We start from the raw sequence: 7171 nt of genomic DNA, 5'->3' as shown, positions 1-7171 counted from the left end.
AAAAGATTCTGCAAGCTGCCAGGAGTAAGCGCCTGTTGACCTACAGGGGCAAATCCATCAGAGTGACTGCAGACTTCTCTAATGAAACTTTCCAAGCAAGAAGACAATGGTCATCTACCTTTAATCTACTTAAACAGAACAATTTACAGCCCAGAATTCTATACCCTGCTAAGCTAAGCTTTAAAACTGATGGAGACGGGGGTGATGACCACCCCGGGCGACTGAGTGTCTCGCTGATGCCAATCATCACAGTGTGCTGACAGCTCCCCAGGTCAGGATCCCTAGATCTCAGCTCGGGGAGAAGTTAATGGCCCAGGACACTTATTAATCTTAAGTTCCTATGTCTTGCTTCCCCATTAGGAGTTTTAAGACGTCCATCATTGTGCTGTCCTTGAATAAAGGAGAGTTCTGGAAGCCCAGTCAGGGGTAGTGTTCCTTCACAGGTTCTGCGCTAACCTGATGGCCACAGAGCTAAAGTTTGGAGCCTATTCCCATGGAGACTTGTCTGTGATGTTAGATGATGGTTTCTGCTACTGACCTTCAGGCTGTGAAGGGTGAGAGCCATGCCCTTTCTCCCCAGTTACTGTGGAATTTGCTGTCACAAAGGATGTCTTCTAGCTGGTGTTGAGCAGATTCTAGGAACTCGTTTCCTGTATTAACTGTGTGAGCAGCTGTAGTCATATTGGAGAAAAAACTCACCTAAAAATTTGGGGGCACTTATTATGTGACAAGTAGATCGATACTTTTCAATTTATCAGATATACATCTGTCGGGTTTTATCTGAAGAATTCCAATAAAATAATTTAAAGCAAAAAAAATTGATGGAGAAATCAAATCATTAATGGATATACAAACATTGAGGAAATTCACCACAACAAGACCCAGCTCTACAGGATGTACTTCAACCTGTTCTACACACTGACCATCACAATGGATCAGCAGCAAAGTAAGAACTCAGAAATTAAAGGACATAACCTAACCTCCACACTGATGCAAAAGATAAAACTAAGAAATGGATTCTCACAAAATAAGATGAATAGAATACTACCACACTTATCAATTATCTCAATAAATTTTAATGGCTTGAATTCCCCACTGAAGAGATATAGATTGGCTGACTTGATTAAAAAACACAAGCCATCCATTTGCTGTCTGCAAGAAACACAACTGGCTTCAAAAGACAAATTAAAACTCGAGTCAAGGGTTGGAAGACAATTTTTCAGGCAAATGGAATTCAGAAGAAAAGAGGAATTGCAAACTTATTTTCAGATACATATGGATTTAAAGCAACTAAAGTCAAAAAAGACAAAGGTGGTCACTTTATATTGGTCAAGGGAAAAATACAACAAGAACATGTTTCAATTCTAAATATTTATGCACCCAATTTAAATGCTCCCAGATTCTTGAAACAGACCTTACTCAGTCTGAGCAATATGATATCCAATAATAACATAATAACAGGGGACTTTAACACTCCTCTTACAGAGCTGGACAGATCCTCTAAACAGAAATTAAACAAAGATATAAGAGATTTAAATGAGACCCTGGAACAACTGTGCTTGATAGACGCATATAGAACACTCCATCCCAAAGATAAACAATATACGTTCTTCTCATCACCCCATGGAACATTCTCCAAAATTGATCATATCCTGGGACACAAAACAAATATCAACAGAATCAAAAGAATTGAAATTTTACCTTGTATCTTCTCAGACCAAAAGGCTCTAAAGGTAGAACTCAACTCTAACAAAAACGTTTGACCCCACACAAAGGCATGGAAATTAAACAGCCTTCTGTTGAATAACATATAGGTCCAGGAAGAAATAAAACAGGAAATCATTAACTTTCTTGAGCATAACAATGAAGACACAAGCTACCAAAATCTGTGGGATACTACAAAAGCAGTTTTGAGAGGAAAATTTATCGCTTTAGATGCCTACATTTGAAAAACAGAAAGGAGTGCATCAACAAACTCGCAAGCCACCTTATGGAATTGGAAAAAGAAGAACAATCTAAGCCTAAACCCAGTAGAAGAAAAGAAATATCCAAAATCAAATCAGAGATCAAGGAAATTGAAAACAAAAGAATCATTCAGAAAATTAATGAAACAAAGAGTTGGTTTTTTGAAAAAATTAATAAAATAGATAAACCATTGGCCAGACTAACTAGAAATAGAAAAGTAAAATCTCTAGTAACCTCAATCAGAAATGATAAAGGGGAAATAACAACTGATGCCACAGAGATACAAGAGACCATCTCTGAATGGTCTACCATTCTACCAGAAACTCTATGCCTAGAAATTTGACAATGTGAAGGAAATGGATAAATATTTGGAATCACACCCTCTCCCTCTCCCTAGACTTAGCCAGGAAGAACTAGAGCTCCTGAACAGACCAATTTCAAGCACTGAGAATAAAGAAACAATAAAAAAGCTTTCAACCAAAAAGTGCCCTGGTCCAGATGGCTTCACACCAGAATTCTATCAAACTATCAAGGAAGAGCTTATTCCTGTACTGCAGAAAGTATTTCAAAAAAATGAGGAGGAAGGAATCTTCCCCAACATCTTCTATGAAGCAAATATCACCCTGATACCAAAACCAGGAAAACACCCAACCAAAAAGGAGAATTTCAGACCAATTTCATTCATGAATATAGATGCAAAAATTCTCAACAAAATCCTAGCCAATAGGGCAGCGCCTGCAGCTCAAGGAGTAGGGCACCTCTCCCATATGCCGGAGGTGGCGGGTTCAAACCCAGCCCCGGCCAAAAACCACAAAAAAAAAAAAAAAAATTCTAGCCAATAGATTACAGCTTATCATCAAAAAAGTCATACATCATGATCAAGTAGGTTTCATCCCAGGGATGCAAGGCTGGCTTAACATACGCAAGTCCATAAATGTTATCCACCGTATTAACAGAGGCAAAAATAAAGATCATACGATCCTCTCAATAGATGCAGAAAAAGCATTTGATAAAATCCAGCATCCTTTTCTAATTAGAACACTGAAGAGTACAAGCATAGGTGGCACATTTCTAAAACTGATTGAAGCTATCTATGACAAACCCATAGCTAATATTTTACTGAATGGAATAAAACTGAAAGCTTTTCCTCTTAGAACTGAAACCAGACAAGGTTGTCCTTCACCTTTACTATTCAACATAGTGCTGGAAGTTCTAGCCAATACAATTAGGCAAGAGAAGGAAATAAAGGGAATCCAAATGGGAGCAGAGGAGGTCAAACTCTCCCTCTTTGCTGACGACACGATCTTATACTTAGAGAATCCCAAAGACTCAACCACAAGACTCCTAGAAGTCATCAAAAAATACAGTAATGTATCAGGATATAAAATCAATGTCCACAAGTCAGTAGCCTTTGTATACGCCAATAATAGTCAAGATGAGAAGCTAATTAAGGACACAACTCCCTTCGCCATAGTTTCAAAGAAAACAAAATACCTAGGAATATACCTAAAGAAGGAGGTGAAGGACCTCCATTAAGAAAATTATGAAATCCTCAGAAAGGAAATAGCACAGGATATTAACAAATGGAAGAACATACCATGCTCATGGATGGGAAGAATCAACATTTTTAAGATGTCTATAATTCCCAAAGCAATCTACCTATTCAATGCCATTCCTATTAAAATACCAACATTGTACTTTCAAGATTTGGAAAAAGTGATTCTGTGTTTTATATGGAACCAGAAAAAAACTCGTATAGCTAAAGCAGTCCTTAGTAATAAAAATAAAGCTGGGGGCATCAGCATACCAGATTTTAGTCTGTACTACAAAGCCATAGTGGTCAAGACAGCATGGTATTGGCATAAAAATAGAGAAATGGACACTTGGAATCAAATAGAAAACCAGGAAATGAAACTAACATCTTACAACCACCTAATCTTTGATAAACCAAACAAGAACTTACCTTGGGGGAAAGACTCCCTATTCAATAAATGGTGTTGGGAGAACTAGATATCCACATGTAAAAGACTGAAACTGGACCCACACCTTTCTCCACTCACAAAAATTGATTCAAGATGGATAAAGGACTTAAATTTAAGGCATGAAACAATAAAAATCCTCCAAGAAAGCATAGGAAAAACACTGGAAGATATTGGCCTGGGGAAAGACTTTATGAAGAAGACTGCCATGAAAATTGCAACAACAAAAATAAACAAATGGGACTTCATTAAACTGAAAAGCTTCTGTACAGCTAAGGAGACAACAACCAAAGCAAAGAGACAACCTACACAATGGGAAAGGATATTTGCATATTTTCAATCAGACAAAAGCTTGATAACTTGGATCTATAGAGAACTCAAATTAATCCACACAAAAAAAGCCAACAATCCCATATATCAATGGGCAAGAGACATGAAGACAGATGAATGGCTAACAAACATATGAAAAAATGTTCATCATCCCTATCTATTAGAGAAATGCGAATCAAAACAACCCTGAGATACCATCTAACCCCAGTGAGAATGGCCCACATCACAAAATCTCGAAACTGCAGATTTTGGCATGGATGTGGAGAGAAGGGAACACTTTTACACTGCTAGTGGGACTGCAAACTAGTACAACCCTTTTGGAAGGAAGGATGGAGAAACCTCAAAGCACTGAAGTTAGACTTCCCATTTGATCCTGCAATCCCATTACTGAGCATCTACCCAGAAGGAAAAAAAAAACAAAAACTTTTTATCATAAGGACACTTGTACTAGACTGTTTATTGCAGCTTAATTTACAATCGCCAAAATGTGGAAACGGCCTAAATGCCCATCATCCCAGGAATGTATTAACAAGCTGTGGTATATGCACACCATGGAATACTATTCAGCAATTAAAAAAAAATGGAGACTGTACATCCTTCGTTTTAACCTGGATGGAAGTGGAAGACATTATTCTTAGTAAAGCATCACAAGAATGGAGAAGCATGAATCCTATGCACTCAGTTTTGATATGAGGATAATTAATGACAATTAAGGTCATGGTGCGGGGTGGGGGAAGGGGAGAGCAGAGAGAGAAAGAAGGAGGGAGGGGTGGGGAAAGGAAGAGCAGAGAGAGGAAAGGATGGAGGGTGTTGGGGCCTTGGTGTGTGCCACACCTTTTGGGGGCAAGACACAATTGCAAGAAGGACTTTACCTAACAAATGCAATCGGTATAACCTGGCTTATTGTACCCTCAATGAATCCCCAACAATAAAAAAAGAGAGAGAGAGTTGAAACATAAAATGTAAAAATAAAAATAAAAATAAAATAAACCTATATTCTTTAAAAAAAAAGTTTAGATCATTTTCACCTAATTTTTTCATGCAGCCTTTTCAGCACTCCCAAATTGTAAATTGTTTGTTTACCTATTTGTCCATTTGGTACAAATTCATAATGAACAATCCCTCTGATATCAAAAAAAATTAGCAACATTGATTTAACTCTTTGATTTGGACTGACTGAATATTTTGGTCATGGAGAATTGGCTGACTTCCCCTGTGCACTTTGATGCTTTGTTTCAGGGTCATATTGGTGCACCTATGTTTCATCACCAGTGATAACATGGCCCAAAACATCATGTCGCCCCTCTAAAAGGTCTTGACAAACTTAAACTTTCCTTTGGTTTTGTTTATTGGTGAGCTCCTTCAGGACCATTTTTGCGCACACCTTTCTCATGCCAAGTTTTCCAGTTAAGATTTTCTTAACTATTTCTCTCTATTGATGTTTACTTGTTTTTCTATGCTTCTCACAGTCAGCTGATGACTTTGACCCATGAGTTGATGACTTTTTGAAACGTTTTCATTAGTTCTGCTAGTCACCAGTTTCCCTGACCCTGAAACACTAACATGTTTCACTTCCACTCTGATTTTGCTTCCACTCTTGCCAAGATTAAGAAGAAGTTTAATGTTTGTTCATTGCTCTAATTCAAGCTCCAATATACTCATGACAGTACACAGAAACACACACAATAATGAACACCATTCAGCAAGACGCCGCCACTTTTTGACACAAACACAGCTGTGAGACACAGCATCAAAATGTTCTTACCAGTTAAGTGTAAAGAATTTTCCAAATTTGACTAAATAATTGATGTGAAGTTATAACCTCTATTTATTAAGTTATGACATATAACAGAAATTAAAAACATAAACTCCAGAAAAGTTAGCCTGGGTTCAGATCATGCCCTTGCCTCTTGCTTGTGTGTGACCTTGGACTTAATCTCTTAATACCTCAATTTTCTCATCTATAACATCTACTTTACCGGGTTAAAGGGAGTTAAGTGAGCTAATATTTGCAAAGTGCTTATATATATTAGCTTTCGTTATTCTCTTTTTTATTCTTGTATCTGTATAGATGAACTGTGTATAGTTTTATAAAATATACTTCTTTTTCCTTAGGACAGAGCTTCTAACAAAAAAAAAAAAATGATCTCCTACATCTATAGATTAGGTGTGGGAGCTAAGCCAAGATTTAGATTGACATGTGGGCAGATCTGTGGGCAGGAAATCCTCTTTCACAGGAGCCTGAGTCATTGTTTTGTTCATATTTTTATTAGGGTAAAGGTAAGAAAGAACTTCACTCTACATAAGCTCCCCCATCTGAAGAATATTGGACATTAGACATCAGTTCCTCACCACTGTTATGAGAAACTTAAAGATCAGCCCCACATATCAATTAAGTTCAGAAGAAATTACAGGGAAAATGGGTCAAGAAGAATAGAAGGAAGTTGAAAAAGAAAAGCCAACATTTATGGACTATTGTATATATGCCAGAGGCTATAACACACACTTTATGTGTATTATTTCTTTACATAGCAAGAAGTTATTAACTGTATCTTTTCAATGATGATATTATGTGTTGGAGAGTCTGAATTTGAACTCAGGACTGACTCTGGAAAGTCCAATTCTCCTGAATTGGCTTCCACAATGTTGTATGACACATGCTAATATGGCCATCATTCACAATTATGATCCTAAGTAATCAAAATAAGATGATTTTTCACTATAAGATTTTTTAAAAATTGGGTGTAAAGATATATCATATTCTCATTTATTTTTAATTTGAAATAGCTGCAACAAAACCATTTTTTTTTTTATTGTTCAGGATTCATTGAGGGTACAAAGAACCAGGTCATACTGATTGAATTTGTTAGGTAAAGTCCCTATTGTAATTGTGTCCC

General features: G+C 37.0%; 1 non-coding gene across 1 annotated transcript; it reads left to right on the top strand.

Moving 5' to 3' along the window:
• The first annotated feature begins 200 nt into the window (after nt 1-200).
• On the top strand, nt 201-262 carry LOC128593166 (small nucleolar RNA SNORD48). Its single transcript, XR_008382272.1, has one exon. It is a non-coding gene; the product is annotated as a small nucleolar RNA SNORD48 (small nucleolar RNA).
• The last annotated feature ends 6909 nt before the right edge of the window (nt 263-7171 follow it).

The sequence above is a fragment of the Nycticebus coucang genome, chromosome 1 (assembly GCF_027406575.1).
Source record: "Nycticebus coucang isolate mNycCou1 chromosome 1, mNycCou1.pri, whole genome shotgun sequence".
Lineage (NCBI taxonomy): Eukaryota > Metazoa > Chordata > Mammalia > Primates > Lorisidae > Nycticebus > Nycticebus coucang.
This window is presented reverse-complemented; position numbering and strand designations above follow the sequence as displayed.